Source organism: Manis javanica, chromosome 15 (assembly GCF_040802235.1).
Source record: "Manis javanica isolate MJ-LG chromosome 15, MJ_LKY, whole genome shotgun sequence".
Lineage (NCBI taxonomy): Eukaryota > Metazoa > Chordata > Mammalia > Pholidota > Manidae > Manis > Manis javanica.
The window spans coordinates 32,257,814-32,275,830 of record NC_133170.1 but is presented as its reverse complement, the minus strand read 5'-3'; the positions used below and the strand labels follow the sequence as shown (position 1 = coordinate 32,275,830).

General features: G+C 50.3%; 1 protein-coding gene across 27 annotated transcripts in view; it reads right to left on the bottom strand.

The window, feature by feature from the left end:
• CACNA1C (calcium voltage-gated channel subunit alpha1 C) overlaps positions 1 to 18,017 on the bottom strand; it is a 654,724-nt gene that overhangs the window by 393,251 nt on the left and 243,456 nt on the right. The window lies entirely within an intron of this gene.

Below are 18,017 nucleotides of genomic sequence, written 5' to 3'. Positions count from 1 at the left end.
GAGTTGTATGTTTGAGAACTCTGGTCTCTAGGGTCCCTGCACTGGATTCAGGCACCTAGCTTCCATGTTGCCCCTGTTTGGACCTACTCTACCCTCAGCTCCACCCCTGCTAAACTTGCCGTTCTCAGGCTGCAAACATTTCCTCCTCTTCCTGAGTAGCCCCTTCATCAAAAACTATTCTGCCGGTAACTCTGTCCTGGTACAGTCCTGGAGTTTCAGGGACTCTACTGAATATACCCATGCTAACATGTCTTCGTCTACTAATCTGATGGTAACGGGGGCCTTAAATGTTTTCTCACCATATTCCATGGGTGCTAAAGGTTCTAGAGAGATGCTGAAGGGGCCTCCTTGGAGAATTAGGACAAGTTGACTAGAGGGCCCTGGACTGCTCTTCCCTCCTCGTGCACTTGAACCAGGGTATCCCTGCCCTTTCTTTCTGCATCAGGGTTTATTATAAGAAAGTGATCCTGGGATTCTAAAATGTTTGCTAATAATCCCTGAACCACTCCAAAAGGCCTGACCTACCCCTAAAGGTGAGAATCCCAGGGAGAAAAGGGCAGATTCCCCAAGTCCCAGCACATGGGCAGCTGTCTGTTCCTATCCCGACACCAGCCTGCTGGGTAGAATATACCAGAGATCCAGGTTTTGCCCAGACCAGCTATGCGTGTTGAGCTCATCCCTGCCCCACCTCCAGGACCCAGTTTTCTCTTCTGAATAACGAGGTCACTGGGCTCAGTGACCACAGAGTTTCCTTCTGCCTCTGAAACGTGTTTCTTGAGTGTTCATAATGGGGGCGGTCTCCTGAGAGGGCCTGCTGAGGAATCCCATCCCTGGACGGTGCCGAACCCCTCACTGCCCTACGCCCAGGCTCCCTTCTCATTCTGGCCTGACCATGGGAGAAAAGGCTGCCATACAGCTTGACCAAGCCTGGCCTCCTTCCCACCGAGAGTGGTGCCAAGATCTCCTGGTCCATGGTCAGCCCTTGTTCTCTCAGTTTCACAGAAAAAACTCCATGAGTGGGTGTAGACGCCTGCCAGCAGATGGAGGTGGCAGATCAAGGAGGGAGCTGACTGTGCGGGGCTGTGGTCTGGGATGGAGGGATGAGGAGTCGCGTGTGGGATGAGAAGCATGCGGCTGCATGGTGAAGGGGGAGGGCAGCTGGAGAAAGGCCTGGAGTGGGGCACCGGGAGAGAGTGGGACAGAGTTCAGGTTGTGGGCTCACTGAACACCCCATGGGGGCACGAGCCTTCTGAGAAGGCAGGACCTGTATGGCTGTGGCCTCCTGGGGTCCTGGTGAGAAGGCAGGACACACAGAAGGCAGCAGACATTCCTGATGCCTTATGGTCACCCCTTCCCTTGCCCTCAGTACACACAGAAACTGACATAAATTGGAGGAAGGAGAGAAGAATCACATTTGCCGGATTCGCAGGACAACGATTACACACCCAATGCACTGCAGAACTAATTTTCAGGCAGATCAAAATAAATCAGAAAACAAAACCTTTCTGACAGCAGAAAAATGTGGAAACGTGTTAAGAGGTAATTACACTCCTTTCTCCCTTGTTTCTCCCGCATTTCTCCTGCCACTGGTGCAGGGGTTGAATCACAGCTGTCACTCCCTGTCAAGAGGCCCATGCATGCTGAAGGAATTGTGCAGGGCATGCCAGGGCAGGGAATGCTGCCAGCATGCCTGGCTGCCTGGCGCCCGGTGTCTACCAACACAGACATTCGTCCCATGCCTGACGCTTGGAGACTGGGGGAAGTCAGCATCCCATCCAGGCCAGGAGCCACCATGCCAGCTAGCTCTGGCTCTCCTCCACCATCTGGTGCTCTTTTAAAGCAAACCCCACCACCTCCTGTTCCAGGCTGCACCCCTGCATTGTGTCCTAGAAAGAGTCTAGCCTTAGCCCCAGATACTCCTGGGCTCCGGTGGGCTGAATTTCAACTCCAGTGGCTCCTAGTTAGATGGCCTTGGGAAAGATATTGAGCTCTTAGGCCTCAGTTTCTCCATCTGAAACTAGGATATATGAATGCTTACCTTATGCAGTCATTGCAGGAACTAGAAATCCTGCATGTAAGATTTGTAGACACACCACCTGGCCTATTTTACTAAGGGTTGCCATGCTCATCGTTGTTGTGATCTCTTTCTCAAACCTGAGCTGAGTGCTCATAGACTGCCGAGGCCTTCTAACTGATTACAGCCCACTGGGGACACAGGAGGTTCCTTGGTGGCTGGAGTGTCTTAGGACTCTCTCAGTAGGACAAAGGGAAACACTCCCTTTTCCAGGGAAAATACCCTTCTGTTACCTGAAGGGAACACTCACAGTTCAGAAACATCAAACAGATACTTCACAGCTGAAAGAATGAAGCCAAAAGGGGCTTTTTACTTAAAACTATGCAGGAGTGTTAATATCTGGTGGATTAATATTTGGTGCCTCAATGCTTTTTGAGATTGTTGCTGGGTTCCAGGATGAATAGAATGATGACTTTCTGTTATAAGAGAGGAAGACATGTAGGAAGCAGTACAAGGCCTTAGACCCTCATTATCATCATCATCACCATCTCCATCACCACCACCATCACTATCCTCACCACCACTACCATCACCATCCTCATCCTCATCACCACCATCACCACCATCACCATCATCATCAATTAAGTACCTGAGTGTGATATTATGCCACTCTTTAAAGCCAGGGCCATTATAATTCCTGCTGAGTGCTGCACAGACTCAGAAGAGCAAGCCCTGCCTGCTAGAATTTGCCATGTAAAGCCCACAGCCCTTGACTATACAGTCAGTCAACAGTGACCCATCAAGTGCTCATCAGGGGGGTCAAGGACAGAGCCTGCATGCAAGCCATATCCAGGCATTGGTACTGCCGAAACCAGAGCACCTGCTTACCCCGTCCATATTCTCTGTGCCCTGATCAAACCCTATCCTTCAAGTGTGAGAGTCCATTCCATCTCTCAGTCCTGCCCCAAACAAGCATCCAGGAGCACCCCTGGCACAGGCAGAGCTCTCTGGCTGTTTATGGGCGTGGCCCATTCCGGCCAGAGCATCCCAGTCCCCGTCAGGCCTAAGCTCTGTCTTGGGCTAGTTACTGCCAAGAAGGATTTGAGTCCTTGTTTTCTAACTGGGAGTTTATACCTCTAAGTCCCCTTCACCCTTTTCACCTGTCACCCCATCCTCCTCCTCCCCTCTAAGTGACAGATGGTAACTAACTACACTTACTGTGGTAGTTCATAATATACATAAATGTCAAATCATTATGTTGTACATCAGAAGCTAATATAATGTTATATGTGAGGTATTCTTCAATTAAAAATTAAAAATAAATAAAGATATCCTCTATCAACTTAAAAAAAGAGAATTGAGTCCTGAAAACCCTGTAGGAAATCTCATCTATACCCCTCAGAACCCAGCCAAGCTCCTGGTGGTGACTCTCAGATGAACATAGGGGAGTGCATTCTACTGAGCACTTCCACCTATGAGCCACATTTGCCAAAGCCAAAGATAATTTTATTGATCATCATCTTTGCATCTATTGTAAGCCTGGGAAATAATGTTCATAGAATCCTCAGGCCAAGCATCTGGTACCAGTGAACCTGAGTAAGGCAGCAAACTAAAGAGGAGATATTGGACTCACCTCAAGTCATTAGAAGGTAGAACCTTACTTAGATTAATCCTGAGTAACAATAATAGCAATAAATGCAATAATAATAGTTAATACTTGGGCACTTTATATACGCCAGGTTCTATTCTAACTATCATGCCTTCACTTAGACAATTGTTACACTAATCCTCAGAGGTGGGTACTGTTATCATCATCACCATCCCTCAGACAAGCAAATGGAAAGGTAAGAGAACTTGGCTACAGTCACAGGACCAGAAGTTTTGGAGCCAGCTTCCCATGCAGGCAGGCTGCCTGCTCAGTCTACTGTGCTGAGCCAGGTACCTGCCCAGGGCCTCACATCAATGGTTGCCTTTCCTGTCACCTCCTGAGCATGTGGGACTCTTGCTCAGCCAGGAAGGTGGTCCCCTCCTTACAAGTATCTTCCTCCCAGCCCAGAGAACATCATGCAGAGCTCCTTAGACACCCCTGTGTCTTAGGCAAGTCACGCCAAGAAGTCTAGATTCCTCTGGTTTTACTCTGATTTGATTCCCACAGAAGATGAAGGCCCTCTGCCCTGCTCTGACAGCAATAGCATATGCCCAGGGACTGGCTGCCCTGCTGGTCCCAGCCAGCACTCAGAGGAGGGCCCCAGGCTGCAGAGAGGCAGCTATCGTGGCCCAGTTTCTTTTCCACTGGTTTTATTCCTTCCCCTGATGTCATGTGTCTGGGCCCCTGGGTCCCCACTTTGAGAGGTTTAGAGTTGAGATAATCAAAATGGGTAAATAGCCCTTAACAATTAAACTATAGCTAATAAGCAAAGTTATCATTGAGACATTCAACTTCTCATAGGGAAAAAGTTTAAGTGTAATACATAATACAAGCCATTTCTTTTCAAGGACAAACGTCGGTCATACTTGCCTATAAATTGATTTCTTTTAGCTGACATCTTGTAAAACAGGTCCTGGGCCTATGAACATGTGATCAATGGAACAGACGAATATACTGTAGCACTGGCCATATGGCAGCAGCGCTTCTGTTTCAGGAAAAGAAGGAGTCAGAGGCAGCAGCCACAGCCCTTTGCTGCCGCCTCCCAGGCATCTGAAGTGCAGGTCGTACCGCATCACGACAGTGATGTATCAGAGAAACAGGAAGCCGCCACGTTGAGCAGATGGCCCCTGTGCTGCCCACTGTGTGCGGCCTGCAGAGTCAGGCCCTGGGAGTAACCGCTAGGAAGGAGCTCCCTTCTCTGCATCCCTAAGGAAGTGTTCAAATACAGAAGTAAATTCACACGTAAACGCAAGTCTGTGGTATGGGGTGGGGGTGGGGGCATGAGTATTTCCCTGGTGAGGCTGAGGGCTTGAAGCAAGGAGTGGGGGAAGGTTGAGTTCCAGACTAACTCCAAGCCAGCTGACTCACTGGAGGTTTCTTGATGAGAGAGTTGCTTGGGGGACGTGGGCCACTTGGTGGCCTCACAGATGGCAGTGCCCTGCCCTGAAGAGTGTGCCTCCTGATAACAGCAATTTCTATGGCACAGCATGTGCTGAGCACTCTTGGCTGCACTTTGCACGCCTGAAATCATTCAGTCCTCACGTCAGCATCCCTAAGGCTGATCTGATGGTGACCCCCACCTCATAGATCAGGGGCCTGAGGGACTAAGGGTTAAATAACTTAGGTCCAGCTGGAAGCGGCAAACCGGGTCCTGAACTCAGTCTGGCTCAAGATTGTGAGCGACCCTGCCTTGTCAGGATATTGTCCTGAATGCTGCTCCCAATGCTCAGAGCTGTCTCCGTTTTCTGTTTTGCATCAAAAGGGAAAATACAGCTCCAGGGCTGCACGGGGCATGGGAAACCATGAACTGGATTCCACACCCACCCTGCCTGGGCACTTGCAGCCTGGCCTGAGTGGTGGCAGTGGGCCACCTCATAAAGGTTGTAGGTGACAAAGCCCACCTGTCCCAAGATGCTGTGGAGGAGCAGTGCCCAGTGGGATTCCAGAGAGCAAGAGACAGCCACACAAGCAGAGTGTCTGCTGTCACCCCATGCAGGCGCACGTCGTCCCGGAGGGCAAGCGCGGGTTGCAGCCCTTGGCAAAGGGCATGTCTGGTGCCCTTCATCTCCCCTTTCCTCTGTACCTGGCCTGTACCCCAACCCATCACCAGGGCCTAGCCAGGGAGGGAAACAGCCATCTGGTCTGCCTGGATATGCTAATAGACTCCATGTGTCTCTCCTCAGGTGGACTAAAACTTTACCCGAAAGAACAACTGAAATAGTGGCAACGCAGACATCATGGCCTCAGGGGAACATGGACACTTGGGACCAGGAGGCCTACTTGAGACATATGCATGGCCAGCCTTCAGCCACAGGGACAGTCCAAGGAATTCCCACCTCTGCTTCCTGGTTGCTGTCCTCCATTGCCACAGGCTCCTGCTGGCTGGCGAGGCTGTGGTCTGTCACCACAGAGGGCGTAGTGTCCCCTTTGGAGTACCTGTGGCCCTCGCTGAGTCAGGCCCTCCAGGTTGCTCTCTCTGGAGAGCTCAGGCCACCAGACAAGAGGGCTACCTTGCTGTCACCTGCTGGCCTTGGAGTGCTGCCCCGGGCATTCATTCACTGAGTTGCTATGCCCGGCACGGCACTGTGCACTGGTGGGGGCTGGTAACGTTACTGCAGACAATTGGTGATAGAAGACCCAGTCACTGCCCTCAAAGAGCTGGTATTTCAGAGAAACAAGGTGTATGTGGGCATTTCAGAGTTTGTTCATAGTTTGCTCAAAGTATTTGCAAGATAGATTAGTTTAAGAGTGGGTCACCTCTATGAACTCCCCTTCTCAGGAGGAGCTTTCCAGAGCTGGCTAAACTAAGCTAATGCTACAAATAAGTTTTTGCCTCCTGCTGACTCCCCAGACCCACTCTCCACCCTGCCAGCCCTGCCATGAGCCCTGGAAGGCTGATGCCTTTGGACTGCACATCCTAGGCTCCCGTGCTCTCAGGCTTCCTCCAGTTTGGTCAATGAGACATGCCAATGGGACACTGGAGCACAGGAGGAGGCAGAAGGAGTGTCTTCTTTCCACACCCACGCAGTGTGGTGCCACGGGCCTGGCAGGGGCCAAGTCCTCGTGTGTCCACGGCTTCTAGCCCATGGCCGCCTCCCCAGCTCCCCCAGGGCTCCAGCAACACAGTTTCCTCCCCTTAGACCGAGGGTGGCACCAGCTCCGCTTGGTTGCTAGCCCTGGGTGCCTCACGTTACCCCCCTATAGATATGAGGACTTTTCAGGTGAGCCATCTGTGTAGAATTCCATTTCTTATTGTGATCCAACCAGACACTTGATACCCATTCTTTATATCTGGTCAAGGAAGGTTTATAGGGAAATAGAACCTTTGTGGTTAGAAGTTGGTTCTGTGCTTACATGCAAACCTTTCCTGCATAGGCCATCACCATTCCTGTTTTATAGATTCTCCACAAGACAACATATTTCTCTTGTCTAGAGGACTGCATGTGAGTCCAGAACCCATGGCTGCGATTTCTCCCCTTCAGCCTCGGTCAGGCACTTCACTCCCCATCCCCTCAACAGAGAGGAGACAGGTTTTCAAAGCAAATCGGGCCCATCTCCTGTTTAGCTACATACATATAGCAGAATTTAGGCTGGTTTAGCTTGGTTGATTTCTTTCAGCCAGCCCATAAATCAAGCACTAATCCCCATTACTCCTCCTGGCTCCGGGATTAGTATTCCCTCCCGGCCTCCAAGAATGTCTTTTGTATATTGAAGTCATTTTGCTCATTGCTCACTCTTCCCTGAGTAGAAGTGGAGGCATTTTGTAACTGTCAGTGTTTTGACAAAGTATGAATATCTAATCATATGCCCATTACACCCCATACCACCACCACCACCACGTGGGCTTGCTGGCACCTGCTGCCAGGGTAGGGCAGTGAGCAGGTGGCAGGCAAGCTCCCAAGACCCCAGTCCTGGGCAGGGAGCAGGGGTGGGGCCCAGTCCCGGGCAGGGAGCAGGGGTGGGGCCCTCCAGGGCCCTCCCTTTCACAGGATGGTCATTTTGCCCAGGACCACGTTAGCCTTCATTTCCACTTCAGGAAAGGAGAGCTTGGCCTGCGTGAACAGAACCAGACTAACTAGGACAGAAAGGACCATCTCGTTCTTTCTCCTGCCTCTTCCGGGACTAAGTCATCTTCGGCAGATGGTGTTTCTAGCCACAGTCTCCCTGGGAAACATACCACAGTGCCTAGCAACCTCCGGCAAGGGAGTCCTTGCTGTGGTCTAGCCCAGTGCCCAGGATGCTCCAGCCTCAGGCATCTGCATTCCACTTTCCACTAGACACGCCACTTGTTGGAAGAGGCCCGCGAGGAACCCTCAATAAGAGAGTGGACACCGCAGGTCCAGTCATTCTCCCCCTGGGGGCCCCCGGCCGTCTCACCAACGAATGTGTGACCTCCCTCTCCCTCCCACACTCCCCCAGCCTCCCAGCCTGCCCAGGAGCATTTCCTTTGCAGCCACCTCTAAACTTCTCTTTCTTAAAGAGGAACAATTTTCTGAAGCTCAGGGAGTTAATCCATGAAATCCTCTGGAACAAAAACAGCTGGCCCTGGCCCTGGCTAAATCAATCCACAAACACGCCGGAGCCCAGCAGGTTCAAAGTGTTCTTTGTTCCCATCACCAACCATCGATTTTGCTGGATCCTGCCAGTGATCCTGGGCTCCTCATGCTTACCTCCTGGGCCCTCAGCCCTGCTCCTGTCACACCCTTAGAGGCCCAAGTGGGACCAAGTTGTCACCTTCCCCTGACAGTCTCTCCCTCTTTCAGAAGCCACCTGATTAAAAGTTCTGGAACAAGTCAAGGTTCAACGACAAATGTAAACAAACCCGCCCCATGCAAAAGACGGAGCTGTTCACCGTGAGTTGGGCCCCGTGTACGTGTTATTCTGGGAGAGAACTAAACACCCGACAACCCTGTTTCTTAGATGATAACAGGGAGGAATAAATCCGCAAAACAGAAAAACCCACTCTTCATTCAACGTGCGATCAATCCTGAACGCTGTCAGATGCTCCAAGACCAAAGAGCAGCCAGAGCAACGGGCTGGCAGAGCCGGCCAGACGCCACGGTTTAACAAGAACCACGGAGGGGGATACCCCTCCCAGATGTGCTGCGTGGAAGGAATTCCAGCGGCTTGGCCCGCTGCGTGCTGCCCTCAGCAGCCAGAGACACGCTGACCCACCCTCCCCCCCAGGAGGCAGAGGCCCAGTCCAGGCCACCCCGTAGGGCTGGGGCTCCCACTCTGAGATGGAAGAACTCGGGGACAAGTGTCCTTCACTCGGACGTTCCCAGTCAGAACTGAGCAGTCCTTCGGGGCTTCCTCTCTTGGAGCCTCGGTTTCTCATCTGTAAAGTGGGCCTTATAATAATGCCCACTTTGTGGGCTGCTATGAGGGAGGTATGATATCTATCTGTGGGAGGCGTGTGGTGCACGCAGGGGGTGCTCTGATGTTTCCCCTGCCCAGTCCTACCCACACCCTATCCCCAAACTTACAAAGAAGTTCTAATGAGTACTGTACTGGGCCGCTGGCTTCACCAGTTCCTTTGCTGTGTGACCACATTGTTGCTCGCAGCCACATTTTACTCATTTGAAATGGGGACAGTGATCATATGTAGCTAACAGGTTTGTTAGAAGGATTAAGGGAGAGAGTGTGAGTAAAACCCTTAGTCTCCCTTTACTTGATCAACATTTCTTGAGCACCTACTATGGGCTGGTATTGTACTGGGCTTGGGGACCCCAGTGGCAAATAACACCCAGCAGCATCCTGACTCTCACACCACTTACTGTCTCCTCCCTGAGCCATAGGCAAACCAGTAAAAGTCCATACAAAGTAACATGCAGCTACAAATTTTGCTACATTCTATGGCAGTTTTATAAAGAAAAGGGAGGAACCTGGCACATAAGGAGTATCAATAAATAATGGATGCTTTTCTTCTTACTACTATCAGAAATCAGTCAGCGCAGCTTTACTAGTCTTCAGTTTACAGATGAGTAAAGAGAAACTCAGAACAGTTAAGTGCATGTCCCAGGTCAAGCACTGGGACTCAAACCTTGGAAGGCTGGTCTGCCCAGCTGCAGAGCTTTGTTCTTCCCTCTGAGTTCCATGCTTCCACACAGGACACTGTCTGATATGTAAACTCTCTCCAAGCCTCGCTAAGGGCTCTCGTATTATCTCCCATTCCTGGAGATGGGAGGGCCTCGTTAATATCTCCTTTCTGCCTACAGAGAAACTGAGGCCCAAGGTCACTCCCTCAGCACGCCAGAGCCAGGTCTTTCTTCCCTGTAGGACATGCCAGCTAAAGCTTCTTTTGCAGTCCAATATGCCTTCCCAGATCTTGGGTCCATAAAGGGAAAGAGGCACAAATACATGGCGCCCACCCAGCAACACCGAGGGCCAATCCATGGTACATCTACCAGGTGAGAGAACACTGCAGAATGAGCACAAGAGCAGGTGTCTGAGCCCCGCTGCACCACCCAATCAATATGCACAGCCTAATTACTTCCAGGACCTGGCCAGTTGCTGCGCATCCAACTTGGAGCTGCACGCAGGATAACAAGGCCATATGCTCCCAATGTCAGCCGTCCCAACACATTTTCAAGAGCCAGCGAGCTTACAGGCATTTTTTCTTGAGGTAGAGGAAGGGAAAAACTGAGGCGGCTTTGGGAAAAACAGGGGCTGAGAGAATGTGATTTTTGCCTAATGACATGCACATGGCGATACGCATGCCTGCCTATTCCTCCTTGGCAGCCTGTATTTTCTGAGCTCTTTGGTAGTGGGATGGGAGAATTGCTACTCTATGTCCACAGAGCCCAGGGATGAGGCATTTATCTCATGAGATTGTTGAGATACAGTGTGGGTGTTTTGATGTCATTACTGCACGGAGAGAAGCACACAGTAGAGGGGAGTGGAGATCCTGAGATAAATAACACAAAGCCTTTAAAAATACACTGGGAGCAAAAAGGCTACAAAGGACCATGCAATGTCCAAGCCAGAAGTGACCCGGCACCCCTTTCTGTAGGAGACAAAGCCGAGAGGAGTAAAGAACCTGTCAGGTCAAGGTAGGGGGACCTCAGCATCTTCCTTCTCATCTTCCAGCTCCTTCCACTGCACCAGGGGTTTGAGCCCTGGAATCTCCAGCAGAGAAAAGATGATGGAGAGGAGCACAACCTCCTCACCCTGTAGGGGCAAGATGGCTCCCTGGTGATGCCATTCAGCAACCACAGAAATAAAGAGGGCTGAGTGCTTGTAGAGAAGGCATGGAGTGTGAGAGAAGAGTGCAGGAGGGATCCAGGAGGCCCTGGTCCTTGCTGACACTCACCTCCTCCACTATCCAGCAAGGCAGAAACTGCAGAGACAGTGCAAGACAGAAGGCATCTTCCCTCCTTGTCTTGGAATGAAGCATCAAGAAAGGCCCAGGCCTAGGACCTTCACATGAAACAGGAGTATAACCAACCTCAATTTGCTGGCTCCTGCTCTCTAAATTATGAGCCATTGGTTCAGGGGCAGAGGGCCAGGATCTCTCCACCTAGAGAAGCAGACCTTCATGGCCATTAGAAGTCCCCTCCCAAAGCCGGTGCGTGGGTCAGGATCACTTTACCCGCTTCCCGAAGGGCCAAGGGCCTCCCCAGGCCAGCAGAGTTGCTGATCTTCAAACTCACTGTCCTGGAATGCCTGGTATTGTTGCTTAATTCACCAGGTCACTTGAGGGTAGGAATGACCTCAGCTCATCAGGCAGGCATCCTGGAGCTGATATTTAAGAAGAAATTCAGAGGCTTAAGAAGTAGTCAAGAGAAAGGCAGCTCAGACAATGGGAAGGGCAGAGGGATTTGCAGAGAACGGAAGGGGCCAGTGTGAGTATGAGCAGGCCGGAGAAAACAGCTCTGGGACAGGGTGGGGGTGACTCAGCAGATAGAACACAGCGCTTGGTACGGAGCTACCTCTGCCCCACGGAGGACATGGGGAAGAGCAAAGCCGAAAGGGGCATCTTCAATTTAGAAAAGATATTTCTTGAGGAAATGCTGGCTGCCAGGGAATCCATGGCTCATGTGCTGGAGTAGCCAGATTGCCTGGGGGGCTGGGTGACCTCAGGGCTGCCACTCATTCTCTAAACCCTGGCCTAGTGGCCAAAAGCCCACGTGCAGGAGGGTCGGGTAAAAGAAGAACTGTGAGCTCAGCCATCTCTAAGCCAGTGTGCTGGGGAAGACACACTGCTTGGCCCAGTTAGCAAGGGTTAAGTGGTTTGCCCAAGGTCCCGGAGCTTCTAACTCGGGTGAGTCATGTGATCTCTCTGGAGCTGGGTTCTCTCATCTGTGAGTAGAGAGGGCTGGACAGGATGATCTTTTTGTCAATCTGACATTCTGCAGGTCTAATCAAAGGCTCCTGATCCACCAGTTCCATCTCCCTGGATAGCCACAGTCATCCAAAGACAGACCCAGAACAGGAGGGCCAGAGGGCTGGCCTGGGAAAAAGCAGCGTCCAGCTCCTACTCGGAGGCCCCGGGCCTCTGCGGAGGCGGCCCTGTCTTAGGAGACTCCACAGTGCACGGGGCGCCCTTCCAATCCCAGGAGGGCCTCCTGTTCCTGCTCATGCCCCAGGGGCCAGCCCTGTTTGAAGTACTTGAGCACTGCCTTCCACTGCCCACTAGGGAGCCCTGACAGCGGGGAGGAAGGGCTGGACGTCCAGGCTGCCCACTGCCTTTCGGGGTTGGGCTCACGGTGCGAGGCTGGCTCTGAGATGCTCTTTCATTCGTAGTCTGATCCTGGGGGTAGGACTCGGCTTCACAAGAGCTGCTGCGGTTCCCTTCTCAGGTCATTGCCCTGCTTCCTGCTGCCCCAGCCCGGACTCTCCAGCACGTCCACATCTCCACTTGGCAACCTCAAACCTAATGTACCCAAAACTTCTCCCAACCCACAACTATCTCTTGCCCACCTCAGATGATGGCCATCTCCAGGCTTCCAGTTGCTTAGGGCAAGAAATTTAGAGTTGATCTGTACACCTCTTTCTCCCATACCTGCTGTCCAATATGTCAGCAAATCGTTTCAGCTACGCTTCTGAAATGCAGCAAGAACACGCAACTCCTCCCCACTCCACCTTTATCATCCTGGTCCAAGTGCCGACATTTGCACGCTGGACTACTGATGAACCACCTGACTATCTTCCTGCGCCCCCAGCCCCAGCACCTCCACCTTCTATTCCCCATAAGACACCATCAGTTCATGCCACTCCTACGTGTCTTTGCTCAAATGTCATCTTCTCAATGAGACCTTCTCTGGCCCATATATATAAAATTATAATCCCATCTGGAAGCACCCTACCTCCCCTGCATTTATTCCCACTCTGTATCTAATACTATATATTTTACTATTTTTTTCCTTTTATTTTCTCTTTTTCTTTAAGTTCATCCTCCCATGAAAGTGTAAGCTCCTTGAGGACAGAGGTATTTATCGGTTTTGTTTACAAGTGTAAGAACTGATGTATCTGCAGTGGTGCCTGACACCTAACAGGCACTCAATAAATAACTACTGAATGAATGGAGCCCCTATGCTATAGGCACCCAGAAAACACTTAAAAAGCAGGGGCCAGGAGCCCCTTCCCAAATCTGCCATCTTCTACTTGCCATCACTCTTTCCTGCCCCACTAACTTTCTGGACTCTTAGCATCTGTCCACATCTTGGACATCCTCACCCCCATGCTGGTCCTGTGAAGTGTCACTCCAGCAACCAGCTGCCTCCTGGCCTTCCTGGTTTCAGTGTGTGGCTTGCCCTGACTCTGCCGTCCCCAGGTGCTGCTCTGCCACGGGCACTTACTCACGTCAGCTTCCTGGCCCCGGCTTGCTGCCCCCAGCCTCAGCCTGTGGCTGCGCGCTCCCACTGCCACGTGGAGCCACAGGTGCTGGCCATGAGGACTGGGCCTTTGCAACTGCAGTCTGAACCCTCACTCAGATTGGCCAGCGTGCCATTATTTCTTCCCTTGGTGGGAGATAGGGAGGAAACAGATTGGGGGCACAAAACACACCAGGTGTTTAATAGGTGGCTAAGTGAAAATGGCATGCCAACACAGCAGCTTGCTGCAGCCTGCAGCATGGTTGCTGGACTCAGAAAAGGCCAAGGGAAAGGTGGTTGGGAGGGCCAGCTGACTGTCATGCGGTGTGTGGCTCTCCTGATGGGAGGACGAAGTCCTGGGCTCTGGCTGCATCTCCAGAGTGACTGGCCATCCACTGGGATGAACAGACAAGTTCTGTTTCCGGTGCCTGGGAGTTCTGAAAGCACAGCACTGTGCCACTTGGCAGGCCTCTGCCCACCCTGCCCATTCCTTCCTTGTCCTGACTAGGAAACTCAGGGCAAGTCCTGGCCCTGGTATCAACTCACCTTGGGCCCAGACTGCCTCCCATGGACACTGGGAAGACAAACAGGATGAAGGACAGGCGAGTGCTTTGCCTCTCAGGAGGGACGGCATCTTTGTGACCCTCTCCCCCAAAGTACGCATGCGCACATCTCATCCCTGCAGCCTGAAACACACCTGGCACCCTCAGGGCTCTTACCGGGGCTGCCAGGTCAGGGGACTCCCCTGAGCAGTAGCAGGGCATCTGGTGGGCATGTGCATGGCGCAGGAACCCTACAGGAAGCTAAGCCTCTTTTTCTTCAAGACCTCTGCCCCCATGATGTGTAGACACAGCCTCTGATGCTGTCTGCTAGCTAATGCTGTTGTTTGTAATCACAATTTATTATTTAGTGCTTAGTGTGAGCAAGGAGGTATACTAAAATTTGTTAAGATTTTTTAGTTCAGTGGGCCACAAACTGTGTCCCAGGGAACACTAGAAGGGTGCCCAAGACCCTTTCTGTGTGTCTCTAAGTTCAAGACACTTCTCAAAATAATTCTAAGATGCTGTGTCCCTTTTTCACTCTAACATTCTTACAGTAGAGTTTCCCAGAGGCTATGTGACTACATGATATGTCATACTGAGTGACAAAGCAGATATTAGAATCTATCCTCCACTAAGTCAGACATTAAAGAAAAAATATTTTAAATATAGAGCAATGTCACTCTTCTCACTAAAATTTATGTTTGTTTTGGAAAATAATTATTTTTCATTAAAAAGATGTTATGTTAACATGTAAAGAGTTACTCAATGAATTAAGTTTTAATTTCTAATATCACAAACATTATAGCTATAACCCACATAAATCAAAATTCTCTGGGGTCCTCAGTAATTGTGGAGAGTATAAAGGGGTCCTGAGACCAATAAGGCTGAGAACTGCCACACTAACTCATTTCACTCTCGAGGAGCATTCCTGCAGGGTACACATTGCTATTAGCCCCATTTTTGGAAAGCCTGAGAGAGGCAACCTGAGATCGCAATGACAGCTCAGTTCAAGTTCCCTGAGGATCCCAAGTCCATGCTTTTGACCATTCTGCTACACTAACTCCAGGACAGGCCTAGGCCTCTGTCTGTGCAGGACTGGGCCATCTGCATGCCTCCTTCCCTTTCCAGATTGTGTTCGCCAAGTGCTTACACCAGGCAAGTGTGCTCAGCACAGTGGGAGTCAGTGACCTCATCGAGGAGCAGGCTGCCTGCTTTCCTCTGGGCAGGCTGAGATGGCTGGACCGGTGCTTTCTCCTGGACACTCGTGTGTAATCTGGGGAATGTAGCCAGAAAGAGGCGCTCTGTGAGCAACTATGAGAACACCCAAGAATGCAGGAATTTAACTTACAATGCTGTTACATATTGCTTTTTCTTCTAAAACTTTTTAAAAGTATAAAGTGACTAATTTTTGTGATAAAAATATTTTTAAATACAACTCTTGCTCTAAATTATATAAAGAGAATCACACACCTAGATAAGATACAATTCTTATTCCAACACTGTCAGGCTTCTGGCCACAGAAACCAGGCTCCCCAACCAGTTCCTCCCAACAGGAGACCTTTGGAAAGTCTGTGTTGCTCTTTGTTGTCACTCAGCACTCCAGAGTCACTTGCTTATGGTCTTTTACCACTGACTTGTAAATTGTTGGTGTTTGTTTTTTAAGGACAAAGGCATTAGTTTTCTGTATTAGCATTCTTAACACTCAGAGACATTTTAAATTCCTAGTTTCTGCTCGAAGAGGGGCCTTGCAGCTAATCTCAGAGGTTGTTTTAAGCCAACTGATCACAAACTTTAGCGTGCATTAGAAGAACCGGTGGACTTGTTAGAACACAAGCCGTTAGGCCCCACCTGGTGGGGGGGTGTCCCAGTTCTGTCACTGGGGCCCAGAAAGGTGCCCAGCTCCTGGGTTCTCAGGGGATTCTAGTGTTACTGGTTCCAGACCACGTTTGAGAACTGCTGCTTTCAACTACGTTTCCCGGCCTCTCTGTGGCCTCTGAATTTTTTTCCTCTCGACAGAAAAGAAAAAACAAGGGAGCAAAGGAAATATTGAGCTGACATACCCCAGGCCCATGTAAAACACCTCCTGTGAGGAAAAGGCTAGATGGTAATCACACTCACTCACGGCTCTAAGTTCACCTTCTCCACTGATTTTTGGAATTTAAAAGTGTATGCAAGTTAATTTATATTGAATTCGTAGCATTACTTCATTAACCCACCTTTCAAACCTACTCTTTAAAAGGGCTTTTTGCCACCTTTCCTTTCTTCTGAAAACTTAAAAATTCATTTTAATGGGACAAAGCTAGCCACAATTTGATCAAAAACATAGCCACTTCCTTTTAACTGGATGATGCTCATGCATCTCTAAGAATAAATAAGATAGAAAGTATCCAAGTCTCTTAAAACATGAGTCACGTGAAATCAACAAGGACGGACTGAATACCAACAGGCCGTTTGGAAAGCGCGGCTCTGGCGCAGAAGGGGTGCCAGACCTAGTGGGCACACGGAGCCGCTTGACGGATCTGGGGAAGCCTCTTAACCTCAGGTTCCACACATGTAAAATGAAATAATAAAGTTTTCCTCAAAAGACTGTTATGATACAATTAAAGTTATTTGTTTTATCCCACATCATTTTTTAAAGAAGTACTTGAATGAGGTTTTTTTCCTTAGATCTTTAAAAAAAAGAACTTGAGGCAAAAATGACAATTATCCAAAACTAACAGGTAAAAGTATGTTTTTAAAAAAACAAATACACCAACCAAAAGCATAGTATAATTTTTCTGACTGATCACAAATACCAGCCTGAGTTTCCCAGCAGCTGAGCTAAAGAAGGAAATTGTACCAGACTGTCCTTATCTCATTAATTGAGAGTTGGAAACACAACAGTTCTTCGAAGCAATTAAATGAGATAATGAGAATGGAAGCTTTTAGTAAAGAGCCAGAAATAAGGTTCAAGCTCAACGGTGAGGTGAGAGCAGACCCAGCACACATCCACGGAGAGGAACAGCCGCAAGAAAACCCTGCTTCTGCCTTCCCTCGTGTCCCTTCGGCTTGATCTTCAGGCATCTCTGCCCACCTGGGCTGGAAATGCAACTGCAGGCAGGCCCAGGTATAGCTGAGAATTTCATTTCTAGGGAACCGCATGAAAATGCCATTTTTGTAGGGCAAAAAATTGTAAGCATCAGCAACTTCACACGGTTCAGCCTGGGATGAATACCAAATAAGTGGAGGAAGAGGAGTAAGGAGGGGCAGGAGGGGACGGGTGTGAGGAGCGTGCACTGCCAAGGCCCCTCTGCAGTTCTGATGAGTCTGAAGGAGCTCTGAAGACAGAAGGGTGTCACTAGCTATGGAAGTCACTGCTTGGGAGCCTGGGGGGGCATCTGGCCTGGGAGTGATCAGTGAAAAGGATTAGTGCTGGGGGAACTAGGCCTGGCCCCTGGCCCCAGGCCCCTCTCCCTGGACGCTCAGGGTGACTACACTCCCAGCCTCCTTTGCAGACAGTGTGGAAGCCACGGTCAGCATTCCCAGGCCTGCCCAGAGGAGCCACCATCCCCTCCCCTGCTCATTCCTCTGGCTGGCTGAGCGCTGGATGTTCACACGCAGGAAGACCTTGGAAGCCACCCGTCAAAGATGGCAGAGCCTTGGTCCCTCCACAACGCAGAGTGGAGCCTCCCTGAGCTCCCAGCTGGACTGACAGGAATGATAAATAACCTTTGGAGATCTCAGAGCTCAACTGTGACATGACTGATGGAACACAGGCGTGGATAGAGGGACTGTTCCAGGGCCAGAGAAGAGGTGTGATAACTGTTTCTGGGCCAGAGGGTAAGGATTGCTGTTCACTGTTCAGAAACATGGGTCTCCGGTCCCCAAACCCAGTCACACCTCAGTCACTGGTGGATTCAATACAAGTTCCCCTACACCCCACCCTCGATTGCTTGAGATTTCCCAAGATATTTTTTTACCTCCTTCTGTAGGCTGTGATTCTCTTGTAGGTCATCAGA